Consider the following 12500-nt stretch of genomic DNA (forward strand, 5'->3'; position numbering starts at 1 on the left):
TCGTGCGCTTCGTCCAGTCGCGCAGCAGCTTCCCGCATCTCCGCGCTCGCACTGGTAGCTCGCTCCACATACCAGTCTTGCTGCAGGGCTGTGGTGATGCGCTTAGCCGCTTCACACACGCGACTCCAGTGCTGCTGGTCCTTCAACAAGTACTCCTGGATGTTGTCCGGAGTCACCGCCGCCACCAACCCCTCCTCCAGCAACTCACTGCGGACTTCCGCAAATCGCGGGCAGCTGAAGAAGGCGTGCTCCGCCGTTTCCGGTACCCCCGTGCATCTCACACAGTCAGGTGTTGGCGACAGATGCTTGGTGTGGAGGTAATCATGGAAGAAACCGTGGCCTGATAGTAACTGTGCCAGGTGAAACGTCATTTCACCGTGACGTCGGTTCTTCCATGACCCTATGTCCGGGAGCACTCGGTGGGTCCACCTCGTAAAGCGGCTTGTGGGCTCCAGCTCATCCCACTCCGCTTGCCATGCCTCGATAGTACTTCTTCGCTCTTCAGCTCGGATGACAGTGATGGGCATACCCGTGTCCTGCCGCCGCTGGTAACATCTGGCGTCCTCCTTCACCTGTAGCCAGATGGGGATAACCCCAGCAAGTACTGCTGCCACCTCACTCCGTACCGAGATGAAAGTGCGCGCCACCGGTCTCGCGTATAGGCCCTGAACGCGAGCCAACCTCCGCCGGCACTGCTGTAGATCGACTGCCGTGTGCCAGATTGGCGCCGCATACCGCATCGTCGAATCTACGACTGAGGCCAGCAATCGTCGCTTCGCACTTTTCGGGCCGCTGTGATTACACATCAGCCTGGAGATCGCCTGCGCAACCCTGGCTGCCTTCGCTGTGACGTAGTCCACATGTGGCCCCCAGGAAAGATGGTCCTCGAGCATTAAGCCGAGGTATTTGATGGTCCTGGTAGGCCATCTCTCCTGGCCTTCAATCGCAACTGGACAGTTGGTGTTATAGCGCCGCATTGTGGAAACCAGCACGAGCTCAGTTTTCGCTGGGGCGAGCTCGAGATGGTGCGCCGTCATCCAGGCGCTTATCGCCGCTATCGCCGTCTCCGCCGCTTCCGCCGCCGCCTGTGGTGTGGTGCCTTTCGCCAAGACGACTAAATCGTCGGCGAAGCCCACCAGCTCCGTCCCCTGGGGCAACTCCAGTCGCAGCACGCCGTCATACATCACGTTCCACAGGGTGGGACCGAGAATCGATCCCTGTGGAACGCCCGCCGATGTTGATCGCCGCACCGGTCCCTCGCTGGTCTCGTACACTAGCTCTCGTTCTGAGAAATAACTCCTCAGAACTCTTTGAAGCGTTGCAGGGACACGCTTCTCCTGCAGAGCTAGTGCAATCGCCTGCCAACTCGCTGCGTTGAACGCGTTCCTGACATCCAATGCTGCCACCATCAGACATCTGGGATCCCGCGAGTTGGTGCGATGGAAGGACCGGGCTTGCTGGCCTAGTTCGACGACGCGCTGGATCGCCTGCACCGTTGATCTCCCACGACGAAAGCCATACTGGGATGGTGAGAGCAAGATGGCATTGCTCTCTTCCAGGTGGTCGTTGAGACGGTTGAGGATTAGCCTCTCGAACACCTTGGAAACCGCTCCCAGCATGAGCAGCGGGCGATACGAAGACGGGTCCCCAGCTGGCTTGCCTGGCTTGGCAATCAGCACCAACCGCGCCTTCTTCCATGGCCTCGGGAACTCGCCGCGCTGCAGAAGATCGCCGTAGACTCGCGCGAACACCTCCGGGTGCTGGCGCACTGCTTCCTTTAGCGCTGCATTTGGGATGCCGTCAAGTCCCGGAGCTTTTGACGACGCCATCCTCGTTGCGGCCATAATCACCTCCTCGCTGGTGATCGGTGATACATCCGCTTCGTCGTCCATCTCAATCGCTGGCCACTCGAACGGCGGATGTGTCGGGAATAGGGTGTCTACAATCGGCTGTAGAACTGCGCGATCAGTCTCAGGTGGTGTGCGACTGCGCAGTTTGGCCATCACCACCTTGTACCCCATCCCGAACACATCATCCTCCACGCTATCGATCAGCTCCTGCATGCATCGTTCCTTGCTGTGGAGGATTTCCTGCGCAAGCAGCCCGCGTTGCCGAAGAAGATCGGAAGATGCGACGGCTCGATCTTCAGGAGTGGTAGCCCGATGGCGTTGTCCCTCAGCGACTGCGCAGCACTCCCGCAACCGCTCGATCTCAGGCGTCCACCAGTACATCTTCGGCGAGACACGAAAGGTTGGCCCGGTGACTCGCTGCATGACCCCGTCACAAGCAGCAGTTAAGCCGACGAGCAGTTCGTCCGGAGTTGATGCGAGGCTGAAGCGGCTGTTTGAGAGCGCTATCTCAAAGCACTCGCGATCGAACTGTGCCGTCTTCCACCTCACTCCGGCGTGCCTTGCTAGGCCGCTGGTGTTGTGCAGCCCTCCTCGTCGCTGTAGCTGGTGTTGATGCTGCTGATGTCGTCCACTCTGGCTTGTTCGCCTACTTGGAATGGCTACGCTGAATGCGATGTACCTGTGGTCACTGCCAGAGTATTTGTTGACGATACTCCATTCACCCGGAACTGCGACGCTTGGCGAGGCAAAGCTCACGTCGATCACGCTTTCACGTGCGACTCCGTTGCCGGTGAACGTTGGCTCGCTTCCAAGGTTCAGCGTCAGCAGCCCGAGATGGTTGACCGTTCCCATCAGATTCTCGCCTCGCGATGTTGTGCGAGCGCTGCCCCATTCCTCGTTCCACGCATTAAAGTCGCCTGCTAGCACCGTTGCAGGATACCCGGCGAGCGCCATTTCTACTGCTTCCAAATAGTCGTCGAACTCCGCATTGCTGATGCTGGGCGGTGCGTAACAGCTGGCAAAGGCAACGCCCCCGATTGTTGCAACCACCAATCCCGAGGCTGCGCTTCCTCCAAGATGTTGAATGGGGTATTCGCCGGTTGCAACAATAGCCACGTTCTGCTGCTCGTCGATCGCCCATTTGATGTTGTCACGCGGAGGCCTGTACAGTTCGCTGGCGATGACAACATGCGCGCCAACCTCCTTCGCCGTCTGCAGCATAAGATCTTGAGCTGCACGGCTCCGCCCGAGATTGATCTGCAGGACTTTTAACGTCGGCAGGTCGGGTGACCTATCGAGTGCGGGCCCTTGCAAATCGCGCAACACGGCTCCTCCTGGCAATCCATCGCCAGATGGCTCGTCTTCCCGCATCGGATGCAGGCGTCCGATCGATCGATCGCGCTCTTGCACTTCGCCTGCACGTGGCCGAGTTCCAGGCAACGGAAGCATCGTTGCAGCCAATCCTGTCGTTGCTGCACGCGGCTGACAGGACTCGAGGTGTACATCACCTTGATGTGCTGTCCTGCCAGCTTCTCCGCCGCCTTCTCGGAGACTCGAACCCAGGCCATCTTCGTCGAGTCGTTCATCGTGATCAGGCGAACCTCCTTCTCGCTGATGGGTTCCCCCGAAAGGGCTGTCAGCGCTTCCGCCACCTCCTTCACCGCCGCTAAAGGGTCGATATGATCTACTCGAACCTCGACTTTGTTGGTGATAAGTCTGCAACCGAGTGATGGAGTTGTTTTATCGCAGAATGCCTTCACTGCGTTAAACACCTCCAACGAGTTTGCGGATTCCGGCAAGCTCATAACCAATCGCGAGCGTGATGTTCGCCGTCCAATTCCGAGCACCTCAGACAGATGGGCCAGTTCTGTCGCCGAGCGAATCATCCGGTAGGCCTCCAAGTAGGCTTGACCCTCGCCTGGCGTGACTTCGATGGCGTCGGGACGATGTTTTGGCTGCCGATTAGTCACGTTTGTTGGAGCCTGCGCCTGCTGCTGGTTTTTGGACGCCGGCTGTGCTGCTGCTGTTTTCTGCTGCTGTGGTGGCTGCTTACGAGCCGGGCGCCGGACAACTTGCGCCCACGAGCCACCGTTATCGCCGATCGCATCCTCTGCAGCAGTAAGGGTGGGGAAGTCGCTGGATGGCTGCTGGCTTCGCTCACCCGTCTGCCGTTTCTGCTGCTGCTGTTGTTGCTGCTGCTGCTGCTGCTGCTGCTGCTGCTGCTGCTGCTGCTGCTGCTTCTGCTGCTGCTTCTGCTGCTGCTGCTGCTGCTGCTGCTGCTGCCGCTGCTTCTGCTGCTGCTGCTGTTGCTGTTTCGCCTGCTGCTGTTGCTGCTTCGCCTGCTGCTGCTGCTGCGACCCGGTGGCCGCCTGGCTGCGCTGTGCAACTGGTTGTAGTGGCGCGTCTGGAGAGGCATCTTGTTTGGCTGCAAGCTTCCGGATAAGCTCAGCCATCTCGCGAATTTCCTCCCGCAGTGCTTGCACTTCCTTCCAGTGCCGGCTGTCAGCTTCCTCCTTCGCCCGTTGAAGGTCCTTGATCATGTCAAGAAGCCCCTTGCGCTCATCCAGATTTGCCTGCAGCAACAACCGAGTGCTTATAAGCTCATCGGACATTATCGCGAGCGTGTTCTCCAGCGATGCCAACGACGCCATAACAGGCGCCGCCTCAGGAGCCTCAGGAGCTGGCTTGTTGCTGGAAGTCGCCTTCGTCGCCTTCGTCGTACTGCTCGATGCTGTGCTGCTGCGAGTAAGCAACACTTTCGGCTCAGCGGTGAGTTTTTTCGCGCCCTCCATCATGGTAGTGTCCACGGACACCGTCCGAGGACGCAGTAATCTGCTCATACCTCACTCCGACGCCCTCTGGTGGTGAGGGTTTCTGCCGCAATAATGGAGAACCCAAAACACGCTTTTCCGAGCGTAACTCCCCCAAATGGCTTCCAATTGTCTCGAACCCAACGGCGATTTGGTGTGTGATGATGTTGTGCACAATCTTCCAGAAGAACTCGACGCTCGTTTCCCCCTCCTTCTTCCAGAAAAACAGGAAAAACCGTTTCAGACGTGGTTTTTCCGCTCTGGGGGGGTGGTAGGTGGAAGTAGGGGGGCGGGATGGTGTTCCCCGCAATCCTCGTCTCAGGCTGCGTCGATAGAGGGGTCGCGTTGGGGGGTGCGGTCGGAAAATTGGGAAAACCCAGAAAACGCTTTTCCGGGCGTAACTCCCCCAAATGACGTCCAATCGTCTCGGACCCAACGGCGATTTGGTGTGTAATGATGTTGTGCACAACCTTGCCGAAGAACTCGACGCTCGTGTCCCCCTCCTTCTGCCAGAAAAACAGAAAAAACCGTTTAAGACGCGGTTTTTCCGCTCTGGGGGGGTGGTGGGTGGAGGTAGGGGGGCGGGATGGTGTTCCCCGCAATCCTCGTCTCAGGCTGCGTCGAAAGAGGGGTCGCGTTGGGGGGTGCGGTCGGAAAATTGGGAAAACCCAAAAAACGCTTTTCCGGGCGTAACTCCCCCAAATGACGTCCAATCGTCTCGGACCCAACGGCGATTTGGCGTGTGATGGTGTTGTCCACAACCTTGCCGAAGAACCCGACGCTCGTTTCCCCCTCCTTCTGCCAGAAAAACAGAAAAAACCGTTTTAGACGCGGTTTTTCCGCTCTGGGGGGGTGGTGGGTGGAGGTAGGGGGGCGGGATGATGTTCAGATGCTTCCTCTCTGCAAGCTTCGTCGATCGATACCCCACTCGGTGGGGTGCGGCGTATGATTCGGCGACGGGGGGGGCCCGGAAAAACGCTATTTTCCAGGGGGGGTGGGGGAAAACCCTTGCGGGGGGGTATTCTTCGAGGTAAACGGACACCCCTCCCCGAACAAACCCCTATCGGGAGACGCCTGGTTTTCCCGCTACGCCCGGAAAACTCTTCTGCTGCACACTTTTCCGGCTGGAACGCCCCCTGGTGGTGGAAAACTGGTTGGGTTTTTGCGGGGGTGGGTGGGGGGCACCCGCCCGAACAATCCGTCCGAAGACCCCGATCGTCTATCTCCCCTCCTTCCCCGGGAAAACTCGGAAAAACCGTCTCCGGGGGGGGTTTATCCGCTCTGGGGGGCTGGTGGTGGGTGGTGGGGGGGCGGGGTGGCCACTTCCGAACTCCCCTCTTCGAGACGCGTCGATGGAGGGGTCGCACGCCTGGATCGGTGGACTGACCACCTGGTACACCAAGGGGGGGCAGAAAAGGCCCGCCGGGAACTCCAGGAAACCAGGGCGGACAACCCGTTCGAACACCGGGTGCCGGGTGTTCCGTCCGGAAGATTTTGAAATTCCAACCTCACTTTTAACCGACGCCAAAATTTCACACACACGCCGCCATTTTCGCGACACCGAAAACCGCGTGCTTTTTTGGGTGGAAATTTCCCCCGCCTATAACTCCGCGAGTTTTCCACGGATCCGCCTGGAATTTTCACAGCTTGTTCGCCTCCGGAAAACGCACAAACCACTATATGGCAGCTTTCTGCCAGCACTTATAGTTTGAGAGTTATAATCACTCAAAGTTTTGCACTTTAAACGTCCACAAAATGGCGTACTCCATGAAATCGTTAGTTCTGTCTTCACTGTTTGGTGCGTCTCAATAGCGCGCTTCTTTTGATACGTCACTTAAACAAATCGGTCCACTAATACGCGAGTTATTCCCGGAAAACCGTTCCCCGAAAAACTCCCCCAGTTTTCCGAATTTTCCGGAAAAATTCGGAGGGGGGGTTCAGGATGGCAATCGAGGGCCGGACACAAAAATCCACTGTCCTAACTACCGAATTTCCCGAGTTTTCACCACTTCACTTTTTCCTCGCGGAGCACAGCGTGGATGCGTCTGCACTGTTCGGCTGCTCGATCGCCACTACAGGGATAACTGGCTTGTGGTCGCCAAGCGTTCATAGCGACGTGACTTTTTGATCCTTCGATGTCGGCTCTTCCTATCATTGTGAAGCAAAATTCCCCAAGCGTAGGATTGTTCACCCTTTCAAGGGAACGTGAGCTGGGTTTAGACCGTCGTGAGACAGGTTAGTTTTACCCTACTGGTGTGTGCTAATACGTGCTATCGTAACGGAACTCCTGTGCAGTACGAGAGGAACCACAGGTACGGACCACTGGCTCAATACTAGTTCGACCGGACTTTGGTATGACGCTACGTCCGCTGGATTATGCCTGAACGCCTCTAAGGTCGTAACCAATCCGAGCTGATAGCGCTTCAAAACCTAATGGGCAATCGGAAGCTAGCGGGCCTAACAACCCTCCGAGATCCGCTGGAACTGCCTCTGCAGCCTGGCGCCTCATCCCCGCTTCATAGACTGGGCCGCATCGCGCGGGGTCGCACTGCACGTGTTAGTACCTGACCATAGGGAACGCCGGTGGCCGCCGACCTCGCCGACCGTGGACTTGACTAGTTTCGATGCCCACCGACCGCCCGCAAACGACGGGACTTCAGGCTAGGAGTTTCAAGTTGTAGAGATGCGTTCGCATCGATCCTCTCAGGCGACCTACGCCTGGTGGTGTTATGGTGGACGCAAGGCACGTCCTGGCCCGGTAGTATGTACAAGAAAATGTACAAGTCCGGGAATACGGGGTGCATCGTATGTAACGTTCGATGTACATATAAAGCCTGGTAGGTGTTGGGATTATATCTGCAACACGGGCATTATCGAAAGATGGTTAAGTGGAGTCACCCAAAGGGTGCCGTGCGTTATAAGGTACGTAATGCACAGTAGAGATACATTGTCGGGAGGTGGAACCCGCAAAATGTACAAGTCCGGGAATACGGGGTGCATCGTATGTAACGTTCGATGTACATATAAAGCCTGGTAGGTGTTGGGATTATATCTGCAACACGGGCATTATCGAAAGATGGTTAAGTGGAGTCACCCAATGGGTGCCGTGCGTTATAAGGTACGTAATGCACAGTAGAGATACATTATCGGGAGGTGGAACCCGAAAAATGTACAAGTCCGGGAATACGGGGTGCATCGTATGTAACGTTCGATGTACATATAAAGCCTGGTAGGTGTTGGGATTATATCTGCAACACGGGCATTATCGAAAGATGGTTAAGTGGAGTCACCCAAAGGGTGCCGTGCGTTATAAGGTACGTAATGCACAGTAGAGATACATTGTCGGGAGGTGGAACCCGAAAAATGTACAAGTCCGGGAATACGGAAAAGTTCCCCATGAAAGGCTGGGGATACAATTATTGATACAAATAATGTGCCTAAGGGTACATTTATTTTTCTAAGTCCCAGAAATCCGTCACTGAACATCACGACTTACAAACACATCTTCCCCCGGTCCTCCCATATACGGCACGGGGACAAGTATGAAGAATGAAAATCATGTGTGTATGGAACATATAATGTGCCTGAGAGCACATTTTTTTTCTAAGTCCCAGAAATCCGTCACTGAACATCACGACTTACGAAGACATGTTCCCCCGGTCCTCCCATATACGGCACGGGGACAAGTATGAAGAATGAAAATCATGTGTGTATGGAACATATAATGTGCCTGAGAGCACATTTTTTTTCTAAGTCCCAGAAATCCGTCACTGAACATCACGACTTACGAAGACATGTTCCCCCGGTCCTCCCATATACGGCACGGGGACAAGTATGAAGAATGAAAATCATGTGTGTATGGAACATATAATGTGCCTGAGAGCACATTTTTTTTCTAAGTCCCAGAAATCCGTCACTGAACATCACGACTTACGAAGACATGTTCCCCCGGTCCTCCCATGTACGGCACGGGGACAAGTATGAAGAATGAAAATCATGTGTGTATGAAACATATAATGTGCCTGAGAGCACATTTTTTTTCTAAGTCCCAGAAATCCGTCACTGAACATCACGACTTACGAAGACATGTTCCCCCGGTCCTCCCATATACGGCACCGGGACAAGTATGAACAATGAAAATCATGTGTGTATGAAACATATAATGTGCCTGAGAGCACATTTTTTTTCTAAGTCCCAGAAATCCGTCACTGAACATCACGACTTACGAAGACATGTTCCCCCGGTCCTCCCATGTACGGCACGGGGACAAGTATGAAGAATGAAAATCATGTGTGTATGAAACATATAATGTGCCTGAGAGCACATTTTTTTTCTAAGTCCCAGAAATCCGTCACTGAACATCACGACTTACGAAGACATGTTCCCCCGGTCCTCCCATATACGGCACGGGGACAAGTATGAAGAATGAAAATCATGTGTGTATGGAACATATAATGTGCCTGAGAGCACATTTTTTTTCTAAGTCCCAGAAATCCGTCACTGAACATCACGACTTACAAACACATCTTCCCCCGGTCCTCCCATATACGGCACGGGGACAAGTATGAAGAATGAAAATCATGTGTGTATGGAACATATAATGTGCCTGAGAGCACATTTTTTTTCTAAGTCCCAGAAATCCGTCACTGAACATCACGACTTACAAACACATCTTCCCCCGGTCCTCCCATATACGGCACGGGGACAAGTATGAAGAATGAAAATCATGTGTGTATGGAACATATAATGTGCCTGAGAGCACATTTTTTTTCTAAGTCCCAGAAATCCGTCACTGAACATCACGACTTACGAAGACATGTTCCCCCGGTCCTCCCATATACGGCACGGGGACAAGTATGAAGTATGAAAATTTTTGGTCACAGCGTGAAATCCCTCTAATGATCATGAAAATAGCATCGGATCACTTATCTGACCATAAAAAGTGAACCAAAACCCTATTTGGACAAACTTTTTGGTCCTATGAAAAATTCACTTTTCATATATGTCATGGTCGAAAATTTTCTAAGTCCCAAAAAATCACATATTCTCGAATATCTCGAAAACTACGTATCGGACAGGAGTCAACCAAGGTGTTTTAGAAAGGTCTTTACAAGCTCTATTTAATGAGCCATAGCGACTTTCAAGTGATTTTTTGACACTTTTTCGCATATCGGCATCCTTGGTTCCCATACTGGCCATAGGCCATAGGGCACCGAACGGCCAACTTTTGGTCCGGGGGTGAAATTTTTTTTTCACGAGATTTTGATGAAAATGGCTTCGGAACGCGTTTCTAATAATGAAAAGTGAAACCAAACAGTATTTGCGAAGAAAAAATTGTCCTATGAAAAAATCACTTTTTCTTAGGGTACGGGTCAAAAATTTTCTAAGTCCCAAAAAATCACTTATTCTCGAATATCTCGAAAACTACTTATCGGACAGGGGTCAACCAAGGTGTTTTAGAAAGGTCTTTACAAGCTCTATTTAATGAGCCATAGCGACTTTCAAGTGATTTTTTGACACTTTTTCGCATATCGGCATCCTTGGTTCCCATACTGGCCATAGGTCATAGGGCACCGAACGGCCAACTTCTGGTCCGGGGGTAAAATTTTTTTTTCACGAGATTTTGATGAAAATGGCTTCGGAACGCGTTTCTAATAATGAAAAGTGAAACCAAACAGTATTTGCGAAGAAAAAATTGTCCTATGAAAAAATCACTTTTTCTTAGGGTACGGGTCAAAAATTTTCTAAGTCCCAAAAAATCACATTTTCTCGAATATCTCGAAAACTACTTATCGGACAGGGGTCAACCAAGGTGTTTTAGAAAGGTCTTTGCAAGCTCTAATTAATGAGCCATAGCGACTTTTTAGTGATTTTTTGACAAATTTTGTCATATCGGCATCCCGAGTTCCCATACTGGCCATAGGCCATAGGGCACCGAACGGCCAACTTTTGGTCCGGGGGTGAAATTTTTTTTTCACGAGATTTTGATGAAAATGGCTTCGGAACGCGTTTCTAATAATGAAAAGTGAAACCAAACAGTATTTGCGAAGAAAAAATTGTCCTATGAAAAAATCACTTTTTCTTAGGGTACGGGTCAAAAATTTTCTAAGTCCCAAAAAATCACATTTTCTCGAATATCTCGAAAACTACTTATCGGACAGGGGTCAACCAAGGTGTTTTAGAAAGGTCTCAACAAGCTCTAAATAATGGGCCATAGCGACTTTTTAGTGATTTTTTGACAAATTTTGTCATATCGGCATCCCGAGTTCCCATACTGGCCATAGGCCATGGGGCCCCGAACGAAAAAATTTTGGTCCGAGGGTCAAAATTTTTTTTCTCATAAATTTGTTCAAAACGCCGTCGGAACGCGCCTTAGATCATGAAAAGTGAAAAGAAACAGTATTTTGCAAAAGTTGGGGTGGCCTATGACTTACATGGCCACGTCCTAGGTCCGAGTTCCCGAGGTCGTGTTCTTCAGTGGCGGAAAAAAATGGCCACTTGTGGGAGATGCAAAATGTTCATTTTGTATTATAGGGGACACACTATCGAAGCGAAAATTTCAGAAATGGCCTAAAACGTGAAGAAATGATGGGGTATGTACGAAAAGAAGGTTTTTATGGTCAAACGGTGAAAATTTTTTTTTTATGAAAAATTTTGGTCTCCCACCGTTCATGAATTTCTAGGACCAAAAATCGAAAAATTTGAAAACTTCACGATCGAAAGGGAAACGCATATGTGGTGTTCCTAGGTGTGTACGGTGTACGAAAAACGGGTTCACGATGAGATATCAGGCAAATAAGTGGACCTAAAGTGAGTTATACGGGTAAGACGAGGTGTCCAAAGACCGAAATAGGGGTACCAACTGAGAACGAAATGAAGGTCCCCGAAGTCGCCATACAAGTTATAGGAGGTGTCCAAAGTACGAAAAGAGTTCCATATTCGGCTGTTCCTACTATATGGTTCCCTGATTGCTGCTCCAAGGAGTAGTGAGGAAGTGTCCAAAGGTCTGTTGGGGGTATCGAGGTGATACCCTCGACGGACAATATGCACGAAAAGTGGTTCGATGATCTATCCTGTAGGTCGTACGGCAGCCATACCCGGCTGGAAGTACCGCGGTAATTCCGCAATAAAACGTTCGCCAGACGAACAAACAAATTGAATTAGCTCATCGTAGTGTACGGAAACGAAACGAAAATGTAAGGTGATTAGGGATCCGGGAGCAATCTCGCGATCCCATGGTTCGGTGTAAGAAATGATACGAAGTGTTCATAAGTCTCCTCTGGAGGCAGAACCATCGTAGCAAAGTTCGGGAACCCAAGGGTCACAAAAACTCGTAGGACGATATCCACGAATAATCGGGGACTTGTGGGGACTACCGTGCCCTGACAAGTCAACTACACCTTAACTGGTGATGGTCGTCCTACGGGGACCTGCGGGGAACAAAAGGGTCACTAAAACTCGTAGGACAATATCTCCGAATAATCGGGGACTTGTGGGGACCACCGTGCCCTGACAAGTCAACTACACCTTAACTGGTGATGGTTGTCCTACGGGGACCTGCCGGGAACCCAAGGGTCACAAAAACTCGTAGGACGATATCCACGAATAATCGGGGACTTGTGGGGACTACCGTGCCCTGACAAGTCAACTACACCTTAACTGGTGATGGTCGTCCTACGGGGACCTGCGGGGAGCAAAAGGAGTCAGAAACAATCGTAGGACGATATCCACGAATAATCGGGGACTTGTGGGGACTACCGTGCCCTGACAAGTCAACTACACCTTAACTGGTGATGGTCGTCCTACGGGGACCTTCAGGGAGCCGCAGTAAGTCGCAGGT

Source organism: Anopheles stephensi, unplaced genomic scaffold (genome assembly GCF_013141755.1).
Source record: "Anopheles stephensi strain Indian unplaced genomic scaffold, UCI_ANSTEP_V1.0 ucontig145, whole genome shotgun sequence".
Classification (NCBI taxonomy): domain Eukaryota; kingdom Metazoa; phylum Arthropoda; class Insecta; order Diptera; family Culicidae; genus Anopheles; species Anopheles stephensi.